The sequence below is a fragment of the Pelodiscus sinensis genome, chromosome 9 (genome assembly GCF_052426305.1).
Source record: "Pelodiscus sinensis isolate ZL-2025 chromosome 9, ASM5242630v1, whole genome shotgun sequence".
Lineage (NCBI taxonomy): Eukaryota > Metazoa > Chordata > Testudines > Trionychidae > Pelodiscus > Pelodiscus sinensis.
Genome location: NC_143060.1, coordinates 56,204,652 through 56,226,522, shown reverse-complemented (window position 1 = coordinate 56,226,522; position 21,871 = coordinate 56,204,652).

Below are 21,871 nucleotides of genomic sequence, written 5' to 3'. Positions count from 1 at the left end.
CACGTCTACACAGCACACAGATGTTTTGAAATAATGTCGAAATACTGTCAAGCTGGAGGACTTCTTACTCTGACTCCTGTAACCCTAATTGTATGAGTAAGGGAAGTCAGAGGAAGGGTGCTCTATTTTGAAATAAGCGCTGTGTACATGTTCCCTATTTCAAAATAAGCTATCATGAAGTAAGCTACGAAATTGATGTAGCTTAATTTGCCTAGCTTATTTTGAGTTAAGTCCTGCTGTGTAGATATGCCCCAAGTGACTTGACAGGAAGCCAGTGACACAGCTGATGTCAGATACTGAGAGGCATGGGGTAATCCTGTTTACAGTAAGCGGGGCTTTATCCTTTGAGGAGGTTGAGCACTCCTGTAAGCAGAGATTTTGAAAGGCCCCATTTTCAGAAGTCTCATTAAGATCCTTAGCCACCTAAGTCACCTGTCTTTACAAGTCTAGTTATCTAGACTTGTAAAGGCATTTAGGAGCTTATCGATGCATATAGGCATTCAGGGGATTTTTCAAAAGATGTCTAGATGTCTAACTTCTAGTCAAATCAATGACATTTAGGGGGTATAGACAGTTGAAATTCCCCCCAGATGCCTCTCTGTATCTTTAGGCTCCTCAGTACCTTTAAAAATGTGGCCGTAAGCCTTATGCTGCAATGCAGATTAATGACTAAATAACTATTACAATTTGGGCCTTTGATTTGGTGCCTTTAATTTTCCACCTAAGTTAAGGAGAGTTTTGAAACCCCAGTTCCCCATCAGACTGAGCCTACACATAGTAGCTGTTCATTCATTTAGTGAGACAGCTGCTACAGTGAGGAGTATATTTTATACCCAATATAACCAGGTTCTCCAATAACACCTAATGAAAATATTATTATATATTATATTTTCTCCTTTGAAAATAATTGCATACAGTAATGATACTATGTGAATATGCTTCTTGAGGACTAGACCTTGCTTTTTATAGCACCGTTCAGATAGATTGGACTAATGTGTTTTCAGTGATGTTGATCTGCCATGTGTGCACAGAGTCCAATCTACAGAGCAAAAACAAATCCAGAAGCATGGCCTTGAGTCTGAGCCCAGGTCAACCGAGTTGAGCTCATATTAGAGGGCTAGAAATAGCAGTGCGAACATGCAAGTTCAGGCTACAGCCTGGGCTATGAGAATCTTGCCCCTCACAGAACTCTTGTTTTAGCCTAAACCCGACCATCTACACTGCTACTTTTAGTCCCATACCAGGAGCCTGAGTCAGGCGATGTAGGCTCTAGGTCTTGCTATATTTTATTGTCCTGTGTAGATACACTAAATGCAGATGTCTTACTGACTTCATACCTTGCTTCATTATGTGTCCTCGGAAAGAGCAATGCTTGTTTAATATGAGAGGGACTGGCTTATTCAGTGTGTCCGCAGATCTTTGGCAAAAACTGCAAAAGGAGGCTTCTTTTCTGAATCTAAAGGCATTTTCCCTAACTTGGACCACACATGTTCATCCATGCCATATTTACTTTTTATCTCAGCATTCTCTCCTTTTGAGAACCAAAGTCCACTGAAATCTCTAGGAATCTTTCCTATGTTTTCAATGGGCTTGGATCAAACCACATTTATTTTAGGGCTGTAGGAACTCTAATTATCCCAAATATCCCACTATTTCTAGTTATGTTTTTCCTTTGGAGCTCTTTAGTGGGCTGCCACTATTTAGATTTTCTGTATACAGGCAGTCCCCGGGTTACGTACAAGATAGGGACTGTAGGTTTGTTCTTAAGTCGAATCTGTATGTAAGTCAGAACTGGCGTCCAGATTCAGCCGCTGCTGAAACTGATCAGTTTCAACAGCGGCTGAATCTGGACGCCAGTTCTGACTTACATACAGATTCAACTTAAGAACTCCAGGCGTCCCCAAGTCAGCTGCTGCTGAAACTGATCAGCGGCTGATTCCAGGAAGCCCGGGGCAGGAGCTTCCTGTAGTCAGCCACTGGTCAGTTTCAGCAGCGGCTGACTTGGGGATGCCTGGGGCAGAGCAGCTGGGGTGCTGCTGGGTTGGTCCAGTAGCGCCGCCGCTCCTCGGTGCTACTGGACCAACCCAGCAGCACCCAAGCTGCTCTGCCCCAGGCGTCCTGATTCAGCCGCTGCTGAAACTGACCAGCAGTGGCTGAATCAGGACGCCTGGGGCAGAGCAGTTGGGGTGCTGCCCGGTTGGTCCAGTAGCGCCCAGAGTGGCGCTACGGGACCAACTGGCAGCGCCCCAGCTGCTGTACCACAGGTGTCTGGAGCAAAGCCGCGGAGCACGGGGGCAGTGGGACAGGCCAGACGCGCCGTGGCTGTCCTGCTGCCCTCGGGCTCCGTGGCTTTGCTCTGCTTTGCTCCCCGTCCCCCTGGTCTGCAGACCAGGGGGACGGGGAGCAAAGCGGCGGAACACGCGGGTAGCGGACAGCCCAGATGTGTCTGGGCTGTCCGCTGCTCGCGTGCTCCGCGGCTTGGCTCTGCTTTGCCCCTCGTCCCCCTGGTCTGCAGACCAGGGGAACGGGGGGCAAAGCAGAGCCAAGCCGTGGAGCACACGGCCAGCTGACAGCTCAGACGTATCTGGGCTGTCAGCTGGCCGCGCGCTCTGCGGCTTGGCTCTGCTTTGCTCTGCTTTGCCCCCCACCCCCCGTCCCTCTGGTCTGCAGACCAGGGGGACGGGGGGGGCAAAGCAGAGCAAAGCCACGGAGCGCGCGGTCAGCTGACAGCCCAGACACGTCTGGGCTGTCAGCTGGCCGCGTGCTCCGCGGCTTGGCTCTGCTTTGCCCCCCGTTCCCCTGGTCTGCAGACCAGGGGGGGGGGGGGCAAAGCAGAGCAAAGCAGAGCCAAGCCGCGGAGCGCGTGGGCAGCGGACAGCCCTGTCCGCTGCCTGCGTGTTCCGCCGCTTTGCTTCCTCTCCCTGGTCTGCTGGAGACCAGGGAGAGGAAGGGCCCCATTCGTAACTGCGGATCCGACATAAGTCGGATCCGCGTAACTCGGGGACTGCCTGTAATTCCCACCATCCAGGAAGTGAAGTACCATGAGAAGACCATAATGCATATTATTTCAGTGCCACAACTAGCTCTCTATGCCAGTTGCATTTCTTGTAAATCTAGATGCATAAATACAAAGATCCCCCTCCTGTGCTCCCTAATGTATTGTATTTGCTAGAAATTTGGGGCCATTACAAGAAAATGACCTGCATACCAATGCAACATTTCTTCTCAACCTTGTTTACCCTGTAAGATATGCACATGATTTTAATTTGCTCTTCTGTGATCCTACTCCAAGCTTCAACCTTGCAGTTTCTTCACTAGGCACATTCCTAACTCATCACTGAGTGAGCCAGCAGCAGTGCTCTAGTAACTAATAAAGCTAAACAGTTTACATAATACATTAGACAAGCTAATGTGCCCAGTGATGAAAAATGGAATACATTAACATCTAACTTTGAAAATGACCTTTTATTCTGTCACCAGCTGCCCATCAGCCCTACAGCACAGTCTGCAACACTCTTGAAAATATATCTTATGGGCATGTCATATAGTGGAAACATCACAACTAAGCAGAGAATAAAAACATCTGAAGTCAGAACAACATGCTGAGGCAGAAGCCTTGCAAATACCCATCCCTGTGAAGTGCACAAGACCTTGATTTTAGTTCACCATTAAACGTATCAAGTGTTGATATATTATGAACATGACAACGGGGGGTTTCATGGCTTTCTAGATCTACTATAACATTCAGCTTTTTTGAACTGTCAGTAGGGATGGTAAACCTCTCACCCTCACCTCCACCCCTACCCCCACCACCACCCCTACCCTGCACACACTGCTTCTTGCCTTGATCCAGGACTACTGCTATTTCCTGTACAACTTGAAAGTCTATAATGTTTGGCTAATCTCTGCCAGCCCCTCTAATTGCAATGCCACTGCCTATTAGCTACAGTGTTGGAACAACAGTGGATGGATCACATACTATAAAATCAGCTGTGCTTCTAAACATTCCAGCTAGGCCACAAACCATGTGTACCAGAAATCTTGTGAGAAGGAATCTATGCTTGTGATATTTCCAGTTTGGTTCTAAGGTCTAAGCGGATGTGGCTAATCCAAACATACTTTAGAAAAGCATTTAGACTTTTGGAGTCACTTTGGGGGAGAAAACCTGTTAGGAACATTTTCAAATTCAGTGTGTCTATTACAACTTTGGAGTCACAATCATGCTTATTAGACATGTACCCAGAACAAGCCAAATCTGTGTATTCATTAAAAAGAACTCTGCGAGTGTCAATGGAAATAAAGACATATGTTTAACCACAAGGGGAAAAGAAAGCAAGTTCAAGCACAAGAAAAGATGTAAATGTATTGGCCTGGGGCATGGGACAGCCAGGTTTTATTCTCAGCTTTGCCACTAACCCTTTTTGTGACTTAGGGCAAGTCACTTAATCTTGTTGTTCCTCATACCCCAGCTGTGAAGTGAGGATGATCATCTTGCCTTTCCCCTACCCTCTGTCTGTTTCGCCTATTTAAATTATAAATTTTTCGAGGCAGGGAGTGTCTCCTACTATGTGTCTGCAGGGGCCTACCACAATGAGGGTATGTCTACACTACCACCCTAGTTCGAACTAGGGTGCTTAATGTAGGCAACCGAAGTTGCAAATGAAGCCTGGGATTTAAATATCCCAGGCTTCATTTGCATCTTACCGGGCGCCGCCATTTTTAAAGCCCCGGTAGTTCGGACTCCATGCCCGCAGCTACACGCAGCATGGAGTAGGTAGTTCAGATTAGGCTCTCTAATTCGAACTACCGTTACTCCTCGTGGAACGAGTTGTACTGGTAGTTTGGATTAGAGAGCCTAATCCGAACTACCTACTCCGTGCCGCGTGTAGCCGCGGGCACAGAGTCCAAACTACCAGGGCTTTAAAAATGGGGGCGCCTGGTAAGATGCAAAAGAAGCCTGGGATATTTAAATCCCGGGCTTCATTTGCAACTTCGATTGACTACATTAACCACCCTAGTTCGAACTAGGGTGGTAGTGTAGACATACCCTGAGTCATTAGCTGGGTTGGGGCCATGACATGCAACTGTGATATTAATAACCACTTCCCTTTAGGAACACTTGAAACTGCAGCCAAACTTACATCCCAGTCCTAATCAGTCTTGGTGTGGGCAGAGCCCTGCTCCAGGCAACTTCCCCATTGACATCAAAAGAAGTTCTTCACAGGGGCTGCCTGGCTGAAGCTGTCTGAAGGATTGGGGAGTAATGGAAAAAGTCTGGTGTTTTTCATGTAGTGGAGGAGTGAGTAAGACAGCATATGTTCCCTGAGCCAAGCTGCCTTGGAGGTACAGGCCGAGCAGCTCACGAAGGAAAGGGAGTGTATAGGAATGTATATATAGTCCCCTTGTAGAGAGAAGGGCCACCAGCTGTACCAATTTGTTGTCTGTATGTGGAGTATTAGAAGCAGCCTTCTGCCTTGGTCCTATTAAATTCTTAGAGGAGTGAAATGGAAAACTTCCCTAAACCCTCTTAAAACTAACAAAAGGTCACCCTGAACATCTCAAACACAAAGCTTGCATCATTCTTACACTTTGTTCTTTTTGTGCATCCTGAAGCACTGAAGAAATTGCAGCCCCTCTTCTTTGATCTTGGATCACTTATTTTCTCCTAGGTTCCCTGGACCCAGGGTTGAACCTGGTTCTCCAGCCTGGAGAACAGAACTTAAGTTCCATCAGATTGCCTACATGAAATGATTGTGGAGGCCAGATGCAGTGAATGTCTGTGCAAGGTTCCTGTCTTCCTAGAGGCAGACTGCATGTCCCTGCATGTCATCCATGATCTGTAGGCGCTTTTATAGAAGAGAGGCAAAAGTTCTGTCTGAGCCTGGTTTCCTGTCTTATGATAGCACAATTAGAAGTTCTGATTAAATGAATAATTGACAGGTCTGACCATCGGTGAAGTGCTTGTGCTCAAATTTTTGGTTCATAGATGTAGAGGGTGCTATTCACAAAGAAATCTTGCTGCACAAACCATGGCTCTTACATTTCCTGAGACAGACACTTGCAATAATAAAAGATGATTCTTAGAATTCCTTTGAGACCTGCAAGCATAATTCTGGACAGAGGCTCTCCCAGATTTTTCAAAACTGATGACTCCTTATTGTGATTTTATTACTTTTAACTGGGGACCGTCAATCTGTAGGTTCAGATGAGCAAAACAAATTTTGCCTGCTCCTACGAAGCGTACTGATTTGTTCAAATCCCTTGTGTGTGTACAACTGGACTGAAAATCTCACGAGAACAGTCTTTCTCTTAACATTTTGGTAATGTGAACTTATGGTTCTCAGTCAGATCTGGGAAGGACAGAGACAAACAAAAGTATAAAACATTCTACATGACAAACATTGTTTCACAGAGGCAAAACTGCTTGCTACTTACTATTTATTTGTAATGGCACCGAGAAGCCCTAATCAAATTGAGACCTTATTGTGCTAGGAATTTACAAGCACATTTAGAGATGTTTACTGCTCACCATCAAATGTTTGAGAATCATGAGATCTTAGTGTGGCGTAGTGGGGGTGCTTTCTGCTCTGTATCTCGGGGTCCCCTTGTGTTGTGATGTGTGATTCCCACCGACTCACCCACATGTTGTGATGTAGCGTCAGTACCTTGCTGGTTGTTATGCTTGGGCGGTGGGCTGCAGAGGACCCCCACTGGCGGTTGTCTCTAAGCATGGCCCAGCAAGAGGGGCCTCAGGAGAGTGGCCAAACCTGTTCTACAGGTTAAGGGAAGAGACTGGACAAAGAAAGTGTGTGCTGGGGGAAGGGTCAGTCTTGGCTGAAATCATGGAGGAAATAGTCTAAGGAGAGGGCTGGAATCCAGGGGCCTAGGGACCCCATCTCAAGGGGTCTGAGGTATCCTGGCCCAGACTCCTGTAAACATATCATGTCTATGCTGTGCTGTATCTCAGAGAAGCAATAAACCCCCTCTATTCTACCTGCTGGTGGAGTCTGTTCTTGCTGCTACGGGGGTGCAGGATTGGGGAAACCCCGACTATGCCATCACACTTAGTAATTTGGTTGAGTTCTTTTTATTTCTTCTGTTTCTGGGTATTTAGGGTTGACTTGGGCCATGCTTACGAGCTCTTCTCTGAAGCCATGAGGGCTAGCAACTCCTTTTATTTTAAATAAAAGCTGAAATTCTCACATACGCATAGGATTATGAAGCAAGATCATTAAGAAAAACTCCAAATACTGCAAAGCTTGAGATAAAATCATGACATTAAGCTGTAAGAGCTGAAGAAGCCCTAAGGGAGTGTGACCAAAGACTGGGTATTTTATTTCTCTCTTTTAGTTGAATGAAATCTTGTAAAACAATTCTGAAACCCAACATAAGCATTTATCCTTGGCCTGGGTCTCTGATGAATTTCCTCTCAAGCTAAAAAGAGCAACTTTGCCAAATTAGGTAAAAAACTTACATTCAAACAAACAAACAAACAAACAAAAAACCCTAACAACAAAAATTTCTTATGGTAATTACATATGCTTGTTGTATTGAAACTAAAAGAATTTTAAAAGTTTTAATTCTAAAGTTCTTTTTGTGGTTTATGATGTGTGATTATTTTTTGCATGAAAAAGAACTCCAGAGTTTGATTTATGTTTATAGTCAGTGTGATTGTCTAGTCACTATCGTAACACTGCAATTTTAGGGCTTCCAAGACAACAAAGAAATCTTTAGCTTTAAACAGAACATTTTTCATTAGATGAATGAGTTTTTAATCAAATAAATAGTTTCATTGTTCTTAGTGCCATACAATTTGTTGATAAAAAACCTGAATTCATATTTCCCAAAGAATGTATCTAATGAAAAAGCATTAATGTCAAACTATAGAGATTCCATTAGCCAATTCACAATGATTAAAAACAGTGAAGAACGGAGGCTGTATGGAAAGACTCACTTACTCATATTTTGTTAGTGAAGAGATATAAATGAAAATAGGCTCAAACGGGAATGCACTTCTGTGATGCCTCGGACAATGGGACCTGGTCTACACTAGAGTGTTATTTCAAAATAACTCCCCTTATTTTGAAATAAGTGGAGAGTCCACACTACCAAGCCCGTTATTTTGAAATAAGGAGCTAGTTATTTTGAAATAATAATTCCCGCTTTCCCTGAGGAATAACACTTATTTCAAAATTTGAAATAAGTTATTCTGAAATAATTTCCTAGTGTAGACATGCCTTAATTGTCACCGATTTAGACATATAATTTGCTGCATTTGACCATTGTGCTTCATCCAGCTTTAAGCCCATGCTTTTCTGTTTTCCCTTCTATGCTTTTATCTTTTGATTTTTATCTCTGGTATTGTTTTTTATCATACATTTTCCCCTTATTTGATTTATGATTAGCTTGCAATGTTTGGTTGTTCCATTATACATTACTCTGAATTATATTTAAATTTTGCTTCTAAAGAGACAGCGAGCAATAAATGGTAATTTCCCAGATATTATTACTTTAAAGTATACCATATACCTCTATGGATTTTCTCATTTACAAAAGGTGCACCCATAAAAATGCTAGAGTGTATTAAGATGTAGACTTTGGTTTGGCAATAGGAGGGAATTTTAAGAGGGCTATTATGAGATTTCCAGTATTTGCTGTTTCTAGCAGGATTGTGTGAAAACTGTGAAATTAGGTCTTCAGTGCTTTGGTATCAGCTCTGACAGTCCTTACCAAACCCAAGATATTTGAGAGGAAGGCACATATTCAAGGGGGAGGGAGGTCAGTCACAAAAACCTTCTTGAACTTCATAGAAAATTATAGATTCTATATTGGATTAAGGATTTGAGTTAAATTTAAACTTGAAAGCCTTTGGCTAGTAGCAGGAAAAGTGGAATTTTATGAAATCTTGGCCCAATATTTTGTTCACATACCACTAGCTACCATAGTAGTGGGTGGCATTCTGGCTTCACATTTTAGTTTATTTTGCAGATATTTCCTGCAGGTATTTCTGTAAGAATAAACAAGATGGCAGCTGATGGATTGAAGGATGGATATAGCTTCAATTAATGATACCAAATACGAGCACTTTAAATTTCCCCAGCTATAAATTCAGTTTGCAATAATCCTGATACAAGTTGTTGACAAACTACTTCTTTCTATAGTGTGTGAGGATTGTGAATGATTCATAATACTCTGCACTTACAGAGCTACATCCATTTGAGGATCTGAGTCTTTTACAAATATGTGGGTGGATTCAAACCAGTACAGAGCTTTTGCTGCCCATAAGCCCTGTTTTGAGGATTACTGTCTGCTTAGCAGTCAACAATCTTTTGTACCCTATTATTAAACTACTTGAAGACTTACCAGCATTACTTGGGTCCTTCAGGCCAGGGGGATGGAGGTAGGGTGGATGCAGGGGTCAGTTTGGGCCTTGGCTCAGGGCAGAAGGCTGGGAAGAAAGGAGCTAGGGTTGGGATATGTGGAGGAGCTCAGGATGGGGGGGGGGTGCAGGAGTCAGGGTAGGCTTGCTGCCCGCCTGTGGTCATTCTGCGGTATAACTGTCCCTGATATCACACCCCTCTCTTTCCATTGGATGAAGAACAATCACATTCCATGCACATCCCAGTGTCCTGGTTTAACCTTGCCATAAGTTATGATAAGAGGAAGATGCAAAGCAAATTTGGTGGATCCAGCTCTCACTGTTAAGGAGGAGCTCTTGAACAAACGGACTCACTGACCAATAGACAGGCAGACACAAACTCTTTCAAATATATAGTAGATTTGTGCTATTGATTGGTACATCATTGAGACCTGGAGCCTCATGACATTTAAAATTTCAATGTGAGTTTGTCTAAGCCACGACTCAAGACTACATATTGGACCTCAGTGAGAACTAAAAAGTGGACTGGGAGAGAGCTGAAATTGCCAAACCCAGTGTAAGGATTTAAAATGTGTTAATCAATGTATGAGAACATTCTGAAAACTGTCATGAATGGACTTTGTTTTATTACAAAGAAATAATTCTACAGCAGAGAAGCATGTTAGGCTCCATTGACATCCCTTCTTGGCTTTGATGTGAAGTCTTGAAGGAATTCTTAGCGTTAGCTCAGTCAATAGAGGAAAAAAATACATGAATCATTGATTAAAAACACTTCAGAAAATTCTCACACTTAAAGAATGGAACAGAAGGCATTGTTGAACTCTAAAATAGTTAGGCCTGATGTTTTTCAAGATCAAAATATAGAAGTAGATTTATGAAGGCTGAAGCTGCTAAATGAAAGGGTTTTTTTTCTAGAAAAAAAGTGACTTCAATAGAGAAATGGCATGCTCTAGAAAGATGATTCAAAACTGTATTTCCACCAGAGGACTACAAAAGGCTGTTCATCATTTGAGTACCTGCGGTTACAAAGCATCCATTCTAGGAAGTAGCATTCTATTAACAGGACCTTCAGGCGGTATGCTATAAATTCAGATGAATCAGTAATGACAATGTAAGTGTGTAATAAGATGTGTGGCTCTAGGCACACAGTGCATATGTGAGCAGAGAGGATGAGATCGCCGCAGACTTTGGAGTGAAGAAACGCCACAGAATACTGGCAGAGCTTTTCTTAATTGATTTCTTACTTATCCCCCACCTGGCTTAGTTTGTAAAAGACTCATATTGCTTAGAAAGTTCTTAGACAATGACAAACCAAGGGCCTGATTCCCAAACTGTGTAAATCCTAAAAGCTCCACTGGAGTTAATGGAACTATATAGACTTACACCAGCTAAAACTCTGGCTCAAAATGCACAGCTGTAGAAAGTATCATGTTTAACTCATTATCTGCTTTGCTCTATGGGCAAATCCCGCACTACCCTTTGTACATGTAGCAGAACCTCCTGACAGGGGAAGTAGTGCAGCATAGGTGAGGGGAAGTAGTTATTAGTGGTGGGGTGGAATGCTGGGGCGCACATCCCTAGTAAGCAGCCCAACTGGGAGTCTGTGCTGGATTGGTCCGAGAAAGGAGCATCTCCTTCTCCGCACATGATTCCTTCCCTCACAGAGTGCCAGGGCTTCAGTAAGGTTGGCAAAGTGGCTCCACCACCATTGGGAGTCTGTCTACGAAGTGACTGGGAGATGGCAGCAGCAAGTTGCAGAGCCTGGGTCAATACTCAGGCTTGCTCTAAGTCTATAGCATTAAAAAGAGTGGTGCAGACATGTGGCTAACTCCCAAGTCCCCCTCCTCTGGACCTAGCTCTAGCCTGAACCCAAATGTCCACACAGCTATTTGTAGCACCAAACCTGTTAGTTTGGGCTCTGAGGCTCACTGCTGCAGGCGGTGTATTAGTAACCTCTGAGGCCTGAGAGGAGGCTTCCTATCCCTCCTGCTGCCAAGCACATAGCTTGATATTTGGACTGGGCGAAATGGATTTGGACTTTCATTGTGAGACTAGCTCAATGGGGGCAATACTGTGACAGGGCCATGCAGGACTTCGCAGTTCCTTTCCTACTTAGCAGACAACTTTGTCCACCTGCTCCTCTGCAGGTGTTCTGTGGAGTTTCCTTATTTCAAAGTCAGCCTCTCTGCGCACTCATGCAATGTGTGCCTAGAGCCACACTTCCTGTTACACACGTACATTGTCAATAGCATTCTTATTATGGTAGCACATACAGACACCGATTATTTTTTTACAACATAGCTCACTGTAAAGCTGGTGATATCAGTCCCCACGGAATACTCTGTCATGAGGAGGGGAGAGGCCTCTAGCAGGAAAGAGATAGCACCATGCTGAGGCTGTGATGGGGCAGGCCAATGGAGGAAGGCATATGGGCAAAGCACACAGGTCTGTTGCTATTGTGAGCTGGTATTAACAGTCCAGCAGGGTAGCTGTGGGAGTTTGTATCTGCAAAAACAATGAAGAGGCCTGAGGCATCCGAGAGACTGACAGATTTATCTCCAACGTGCCACAGGATTCCTCGTTTTTTAGTCCAGTGAGGGTAATTGTAAGCTGTTGCATCTTATATCAATTCTGAGACCTGGGTCAGGCAGGCTCCCCATTGCCAGAATTAGGGAGTCTCAAAGGTAGCTTTGCCCACTGCTGGGTAGAGGAAACTGATCCATGGTATATGACCCAGTCATCAATACATAAAGCAGCGTTCCTATTCAGTGTCAAGCTGTTACTTTTCTTCATGGGAACACTGATTTGAATGGAGGTTTGTAGAGGGCTCTATGTCACAGAGAGAAATGGCCAGTAGGTTGAGATGCTATGGACATGACTTGCCCAAACATGGAATCTGAACTGTAACTTGTGTCTAAACTATAGGCATCCTAAATTAGAGGCAGATGTAAATTATGCTCTCACATTAGGCATCACACTTATGCTGCTTTTCATCTTTCTAATGTGGTTGGCTAAGGGTGTCATCTGAGAATTTCAAGTAACATCGGGAATTCCTTTGAACACACACAGTGTTCTGTTAGCTGGAAGTTAATTGGATCTGAAGGTCAGTACAGAGCAGATTAAGGTAGGTTAGAACATGGGCAAACATGCTGGTCATGTGCAGCACGTTAGTAAACATCTGATGGAAATGTAATCACCAAAATGGTTCAACATACCATAAATTGTTACTACATTTCAGTAACGACCTTTGCCTCCAGTGCTTCCAAATATATGGCCAGAACTACCACAGTAAAGATTCCCAATCTATTTCAGAGTGAAGATTCTGTCCTCCAAGGTTTGTGTAATGGCACTTTGCATGCCGTTTTTAGTAAGTGTTTGACCTAGTGCAGAAAGGACAAATTTAAAAGTGCGGAAAATGAAAACACAATATGAAAGGATTAACAGATCATAGCTAGCCCCTCCCCATCTTTTACTTCCCACATTGATTTTGTGTTTTCTGTTTTTCCTTCCTAATTCTTTCTAGACTCTCTCTAGTCATCTCTAGACTTTATTTCCTTTCCATGCTTTCTTTTTCGAGTTACTGGCAATTTCCATCATTTTCTGGTTTTGACTCTCTAACTTCTGCTACTCTTTTTCTTCTTGCTTCCCAATTCTGTTGTGTGTCCCCTGTCATGTCTCTGCTCCTGTCTCACTCCTGCCTCCTCTTCTTTAAAATAGAATGTTGTTGGCTTACTTCAATGAAAACAAGAGGACTGATTGTAACTTCCAAATATATAGCCATAGCCTCTAATTATGCACCAGTAAAAATGAATGCACAAGTGTTCTCAATTGCAAAGTTACATCAGCATCCTATGTGCAGACCTGTGTTAAGCTGATAGGTGGACACTGTGCTCAAATGCTGGCTTGTGTTCTTGTTTGCAGAGTCAAACATTTGAATGAGCAATCATCCTTATGGTGGCAAAATTTAGAGGCTAGTTTTCAGCCATCTAAAAATGTGTCCTTCAATAGTTAATGAGCAATCTAGAATTTAACAATAGTCTTTGTCTTCATATTTTCCCTCTTATTCTTTAGAGCACTGGCTATCCTTTTAAAAAGAAAGAAATATATGCAAAATAACAAGCATCTCAAAAGTACCATGATAAATAATATTTGTTGAGAAGGCATGGACTATTTTTCAAAACCCAACACAGGCTTTCTCTTATGGCAGGGGTGGGCAATAATTTTTGAAGGGGGACCACTTCACAAATTTTGGAAATGGCCACAGGCCAACCTGGAAGGCACAGGGTTGAGGGTTACCCTAACAGGAGCTTTACTTGGCCTCGGGTCCCTCCCCCCCGACTTCTGACCAATGGAAGAGACCTGAAACAGATGGGACTGAGAGCTGGGAACCCTTTCATTTGCTTCTGTTTAAAGGGCTTGAGCCTTCAGAGTGGCTGTCAGGCAACGCAGCCACCCAGGAGGCGCAAGCACTTTAAATAGAAGCAGTTGAAAGTGTTTGTGTGTCTCCAGCTCCCTAGCAATGCGCTAGAGGTGCAGGGAGCTGCGAGCCCCTTTAACGGTTTCTATTTAAAGGGTTGTCATGTTCCCAGCGGCTGCCAGGCAACATGTTGCCCGACAGGCACAGGCAAAGCACGAGCCTTTTAAATAGAAGTACTTAAAAGGGCTGAAGCAAAATGCAGGACAATGTAGCACTTTAAAGACTAACAAGATGGTTTATTAGATGATGAGCTTTCATGGGCCAGACCTACTTCCTCAGATCAAATAGTGGAAGAAAGTAGTCACAACCATATATACCAAAGGATACAATTAAAAAAATGAACAAATATGAAAAGGACAAATCACATTGCAGAACAGGAGGGGGATGCAGGGGGGGGGGAAGGAAGGAAGGTAAGTGTCTGTGAATTGATGATATTAGAGGTAGGGAGAGTGGGATGTTTGTGAGTTAATGGTATTAGAGGTGATAATTGGGGAAACTATCTTGGTAATGGGTGAGATAGTTCAAGTGTTTGTTGAGTCCTTTTTGGAAAGTGTCGAATTTTAACATGAATGACAGTTCAGAGGATTCCCTTTCAAGTGCAGATGTAAAAGGTCTTTGTAGCAGAATGCAGGTGGTTAAGTCATTGAGAGAGTGTCCTTTCTGGTTAAAATGGCAAGAAACTGTTTTTTCTTTGTGATCTTGTCTGATATCTGTTTTGTGGGCATTAATCCTTTGGCGAAGTGTCTGAGATGTTTGTCCAATGTACATAGCAGACGGACACTTTCGGCACATGATAGCATAGATTATATTTCTGGATGCGGAGGAATATGTGTTCTTGATCTTATAACTCACTTGGTTAGGTCCAATAATCGTATCAGCAGAATGAATATGTGGACAAAGCTGGCAACGGGGTTTGTTGCAAGGGAAGGTACCAGGGTTGGTATTAGTGTGGTATGTCCTGTGGTGGTTGGTAAGAATCATCTTGAGGTTAGGTGGTTGTCTATAGGAGACTATGGGTCTGTCTCCCAGAGCCTCTTTGAGTATGGTATCCTGTTCCAGTATAGGCTGTAGTTTATTGATAATGTGTTGGACAGGTTTAAGTTGGGGGTTGTAGGTGATGACAAGTGGTGTTCTATTGTTGGTTTTCTTGGGTCTGTCTTGAAGTAGATGGTTTCTAGGTATTCGTCTGGCTCTTTCAATTTGCTTTTTTATTTCTCTGGGTGGGTAGTTGAGGTTTATAAATGCTTGATAGAGATCCTGAAGCTTCTGGTCTCTGTCAGTGGGATTAGAGCAGATGCGGTTGTATCGAAGGGCTTGGCTATAGACGATGGATCATGTGGTGTGTTCTGGATGGGAGCAGGAAGCATGTAGGTAACTGTATGAGTCGGTGGGTTTTCTGTAGAGAGTGGTGTCTAATTTTCCATTGTTGATTTGTACTATGGTGTCCAGGAAGTGGATCTCTCGTGTAGAATGGTCCAGGCTGAGGTTGATGGTGGGGTGTAGGTTGTTGAAATCTCTGTGGAATAGCTGGTAGCTCTGGTACCTCTAGAGCATTGCTAGGGAGCCAGAGACACAAGCCCTTTCAACTGCTTCAATTTAAAGGGCTCGCACATTCCCCAGGTGAGCCACGGGGAAGACATGAGCCCTTTAAATAGATGCAGTTAAAAGGGCTCTCGTGTCTCCGGCATCCAGACAACACTCCAGTGGGTGGGGCCTGGAACTGCCTCGTGGGCCAGATCAAAGCCCTAGGTGGGCCAGATCTGGCCCACTGGGAGGCTTTTGCCCACCCCTATCCTATGGGTTATTTGGGGCCAGGTATACAGTAGGTGGCCCATCTAACCCTGGTTGTCAAGTCCAATGACAGCAAGCAAGATTAGTATAATCATTAGGAGATTTCCATGAAGGGGGAAGAGGGTGGACAGATTGGAGAAGAGAGAGTAGGAAAAGTGGAGAGAGTCTTCACATGAGGGAAAGGTCCTCATGGAATGGTGGTCTTCGGATCCCTCCAGAGCAACTGAATCAAAGACTTAGATGTTCTTCTTCAAGGTCCAAAGGTTCCCGGTCATCCAGTCCCTTACTTCTGAGACAACAACTGCCACCTCCAGATCTGGAATCACTTTGAGTCCAGTGATCATCTATGGATATCCCCAGAGAGTGAGCAGAGAGTTCAACACGGACCCTTCTGTTGATAAGAACCAGGGCAAGATAATCCAGTCCATGAGTGCTCTTAAGCCAGCGTATGTATCCAGGCATTCATTGCAGGCCTGATCTGGAGTGACAAATGAGTCAGAGTAGATGTCTGCTTATCAGAATCCTGGGCATTCTCAAAGCAAAGAAGGGCAGCTTGACTATATGTTTTCAAAATCAGGTTCTGCCACAGTGTGTTTGTGTGCCCAGGCACCCTGTTGGCCAGGGAATGTATTTCCTACTCTCAGACATCAAAACCAACCTTAATCTGGCTCAGCTAACTGTCATTTATGGAGAGATTTATATCCAGCTGCTAATGAGGGGAAGCCCAAATATAAAGATGGAAAAATAGGGGCAGGACAGCTTAGGAGTTGGAGCAACAATTCTCTGCATAAGGTAGTTGTCATCACAATTGACAGGAAGTTATAAACAGTTAGGCTACGTCTACGCTATTGCTGTTTTTCGGAAAAAGTGACGCAAATTGTGCCCCGCAATTTGCATAGCTTTTTCCAATTGCTTTTCCAGAAGAGGCTTTTCCATCATTTGGCCCAGTCTATATGGGGCCAAATTGTGGAAAAGCCTCCTCTTTCAGATGAGTCCTTATTGATTGTAGAACGAGTATACAGGATTCCCTGAAAGAGTGTGTTTGCTCTTCCTCAAAAAAAAAGCGGAAGAACAAATGTGTTCCCTGTATGTGGTGGAGTTTTTTTGGGATCAGTATCCTGGAAAAACCCACCAGTCTAGATGTACCCTTAGTTAAGTTACATTTTTTTCTCTTTATCTTTCTCTAAAGCACCAGATATCCTCCATTGCCAGTGGCTTGACAAATTGAATTAATTGAATTGTGGGTTCCTAGTGAGTTTTAAGTTCCAGCAGAATTTTGTAAGGTTTCTGTAATGCAGAGCACGAGATGGTAATTTTTGCCATTTGCATTAATTCTCCAATCTATCCAGTTAATGGAATATACATAATTCTTTTCTGTGAAAAAATTAACAAACACTCTCAATTTCCAAAGTTTTAGACTTTGTATTTTCTTTTGAGGGACATTTGTTCTGGAGCAAATTTGACAAATGAGAACATTTATGACTGATATTATTTCACTATTAATTTTTTATATTTCTTCTATTGGAAATGCCATATCTTTGTGAGTAAGGGGAAATAGCTTTCATGCAATTGAGTTACTCCTTCTTTGAACTAAAACAAAAGATACTGCTATGGGAATGAAACGAAGTTGGACTAAGAAGGGTTCTGAAGGAGCAAAGAATACCTACTCAAAAAGCAATATTTTCAGGTTATTCCAAAATATAAAAGATTACTAATGAGTTAAAATACTTGGCCTTTTCGTTGCTGGGCAGCACAGAAAGAGTTAAAGTGTATTATTATAGCACCTACTGGCCCCAACTGAGATTAGGGTCCCATTGTGCTAGAAACATGGTGTAAGAGACAGTTCTCTCCCTCTCCTAAAGCACTTACAACCTGAATAGATAAGGCAGAAGGGTGGGAGGAGTTTGATGGGTGAAGCAACTTGCCTAATATACCTTGGAGAGCTAGGAAGAGAGCCCATGTTCTTGGATTCCTAGCCTAGTGCTCCATCCACTAGAAGATGTTGCCTCCAATCAGAGAAAACATTTGTTTCATCCCAGTGCCTTTTTCTAACCATTCAGACGAAGTCTGGAATAGTAAATTGTGCTTTACCTCACAATAATAATTGACTGACATCTGTAGAATCAGAACACAAACAAATTCCAGCGAAAGCAATAAAAGCACTGTACCTCACACTATGAGTAAAGGACATTATTTATGGAAATGCGCTGGCTTTTCCCCTTTTGCGTTAAGCCTTTTAGCTCTTGGGTTTACAAATTAATAAACTTCTCAAGACTTATGAGGAATGGGAGGAACCCAAGAGTTCAGTCTAAATCACAATCCAGTTATAAAAACAACTGTGTTGCCATTGGAATTTTTGTTTTTGTCACAAATTCCAGATGATACCTTCGATGTTAGATGAAATCAGAAAGTTGAAAATTCTGATTGTTCTAATAAGGCAGGCAAAATTCAGAAAGGCCGTAGACTAGAACAGTGTTTCTCAAAGTGGTCTGCAGAGCCACTCTGAGAAACTTTCTAACTGGCTGCTCTGGTTTGTTTATTTACCAGATCTATAGACAAGGGGAGCTGTGGGAAGTGGTGTGGGCTGGGCTGCTGCTTCCTGGCAAACTGGAGCCAACAGGGTCTGCAAGGCTCCCTGGCTGCAGAGCTGGCAAATGAACAAACTGGAGCAGCCAGTTAGCACGTTTCTGAGAGTGGATCCATAGACCACTTTGAGGGTACATCTACACTGCAGAGGTTTTTTTGAAAAATGGCCATTTTTTCTGAAAAAACTTCACTTACGTCCACACTGCAGTCATGTTCTTTCGGAAAAAAAAAATCAAAAGAACAGAGGGTTTTTTCCAACATTGGTACACCTCTTTCTACAAGGAAGAAGCCTTTTCTTAAAGCGCTCTTTTGGAAAAAGACATATGTGGATGGGGAAGAGGGAGTTCTTTTGAAAGAAGAGGAAAGAGGAAAAAGCACAGGTGCCCTGGTGGCCACTTGGTCCATAATAATCACAGCTTATATGTGAGATAGCATCTGTTCAGTGTGTACACTATCTTTCGAAAAAGCAGATTGCTTTTTTGATGCCCTTTTGCTGTGTAGACATTCTCTTTTGGAAGAAATTTTTTCAGAAGATCTCTTCCGGAAAAGCTTCTTCTGAAAGATGCCTTCAGTCTAGACATAGCCTGGGAGACACGGCACTAGAACATGCCCCTCTTCTGAGTGGTGTGGAGAGGATCAAAGAGGCAGCCCCACTGCAAACAGCCTGGAGACAGGCATGAAGAGGAGGAGAGCTCTTGAGTATGATTGTCTTTCCTTTGAACCGATGAAAGGTTCTTTAAAGGAACACTGCATGGTTAGGCTTTGTGTTTTTCAGAGAGCTCCACTGGGCTTAGAAGGGAATGAATTAGGGTGGGGTGGGGAACCTAGGCTCCCCCCCCCCCCCCAGCACTGAGGAACCCAAGTTGGCACGCCAGGCCCCTGCTGCCCCATACTGAACTGGAGCACATAAAAATCTACTAGCCTTGGTCTCCCTAGACTCTGGTGTGCTAGAAGAACGTGCGGAGTGTTTTTCTCCTTCTCAGTCAGGGGCCATGTCAGTGAGGGTTTGTTTTTATTTGCTTCTCACTTGTGTGTGGCCCCTGACTGATTTTTCTGTCTGACACCCTGAACAGGTTCCCCACCTCTGAATTAGGGAATTGTTACGCCAAGCAAGTTGCCCTGTTGGCAACCAGTCAGACTTCAGGAATTGGTAAAGTGTGGAAGACCCACAGACTCTGTGGTCATACAACTGTCTTTAGTAAAAATAAAAATTGGCATCAGGGGGAATGTGGCTCCAGACTCAGACGGGATTCATGCAAGTCTTATTATGGTCCCATGTGATCAGATCTTAGATGGTATTATGAAAACTCTGAGTGATGTTCAAGATTACTCAGATTGTCCTCTCTAGTTAAGAAAATTTATTATTGTGAATAGGGGGGTAAATGTTACCCTTGGATATGCTTGCAGTTTTTGCTGACTTCAAATCTGGCCATAACACTTTTATACTTCCTGGTATATTATTATCTTATGCTGGCTAGGACCTGCAAATGTCTGTGCTGGTGCTATTAAAGTTAGCTCCCTGTTGAATTTCTTTTGTAAACTCTGCATTATTCAATGTACTGAAAAAGCAGTTTTGTTGGAAGTAATCAAAAGACAAAGTATTTGCATATATCAGCATTTCATGGTCTGCTTGAAATTCCATTCATGTAACACATTCTCAGTGTCAAAGTATGGAAAACCTGCTCTCTATTTTTGAAACAAGTTAAAAAGAATGTGCTAATTACAAGGAAGAAAGCTTTTTTTATGATGGGAAGAGAAAGAGAAGAGACATAGGACAGTACAACACTTCTTTTAAACAATGCATAAGTCAGGCTGGGGAAAATTCTCTTTCCCTTAACAAATGGAAAATATGTTTATATTCTATAAAGTTCTTAATTGTATCTTAGAAAAATAATAATCTAATGACTAAAAAATCAGAGAGCTGGTTGTCTTTTACGCACTAATATGGAAATTAGATACATAGGAGCTACCTGCATTAATTCTGACTGGCTCTTTGAAAGAGGCAGAGAAAGTAGACAGAGAATATATCATTGTGTGAAAGGTGTGGGGGATAGAGTCTTGTATTTTGTACCCAAATAAACACAAGGTGCCACCATTACTCAGTGGAATGCAACTGAGGCCTCTGGCTGTTTATACACAACTATTAACCTTGTTCCCCCACCTCATAGGAATTGGTTTGTTAACTTATTTAAGATATACGCAAACCATGCTTATTCATCGGATAGTCCTCGCTTTGTCTTTTGTCTTGTAACTATTCTAAGATTTTGTCCTGTGTCTACTCAGGGATATTAGCCATTAGTGTAGCTGCTCCTCTGCAAACTCTTATCATAGAGAGTTTACATTGATGCAATATGATTTACATAAGAACTGCCATAGACCAAAGGTCCATCTAGCCCAGTATCCTTTCTGCCAACAGTGGCTATTGGGAATCATCAGGTGATCCCACCCTTGTTAACAATTCCCAGCTTCTGACAAACAGAAGCTAGGAACAACATTCCGACTCATCCTGGCTAATAGTCATTGATAGAACTAACCTCCGTGAATTTATCTAGGTCTTTTCTGAACTCTGTTAAAGTCCTGCATTTCACAATATCCTCCAGGATAGAGTTCCACAGGTTGATTGTGTGCTGCACAGTCACTGAGTGCAGAGCTTCTGTCCTCACCTTTTATGTCTATCAACTATTAAATCAGGTTGAATGGCCATCAACACAGTTGAAACTGCTTATCATCCTCCAAACTTTCCCAAACATTTTTGATATTTGGGACCCACTCACAGTGCCAACCAGACTTTTAAGGTACTGTATCCCTCTGTCAGCAGAGGGATGCAGATTAGGCAGGTCGACATTGCAAATGAAGCAGGGATTTAAAAATCCCTTGCAGGAGGGATAAGGGATCTGTCGAAAAAGGCTTTCTTTCTCAACAGATTCCCCTCTAGACTGCCTCTTTTTGCTGACAAAGTGCTGAGTCAGCAAAAACGGTGGCCATTTTTATGCAAATTAAGTGTAGGATATTTAAATCCTCGCTCCATTTGCAATGTTGACCTGCCTAATCTGCATTCCTCTGCCGACAGAGGGATGCAGTCTAGACATACCCTCAATGTATTTATTGTTAAACTAGTATTAACACGATGTGTGCATGTGTGTGAATTCGTTTTTTTCCCAGGTCATAGTTCCCATTAAACAATTGCCCCAAAATCATTTTGTGTTGACCCAAAGCAACACTTCTGAATATTTCTGGGTGGGGGGGAGGGAGTTGAAAAATAGTTTTGGGGTGAATAGTGTTTCAATTGAGACAGAATTTTGCTTTCAAGAATTTTAGCTTTTTAATTTATTTAAAAATTAAAAGGGAAGTAAATTTAAAGTCATCTTCAATCAAAATTTTTTATTTAAACCTTCAACATGTTTTTGGGGAGAGTGGAATTGAGAGCTGCTTTTTACATTTTTTTAAAAAATTATTTTTTGAAGAGGGACCAAAAGATCTTGATTAATTTGCCACATATTCATCAAATGTTTTGATCAACCTTCATTTTCATTTTTGGGGAAGAAAGGGCTGGCCAAAAATTTTTACCCAGCTCTAGTTTTTTTAAACCTCCTCTTAATTTCTCTTTGTACTATTTGTAGCTTTGCTCTCAATTGCTG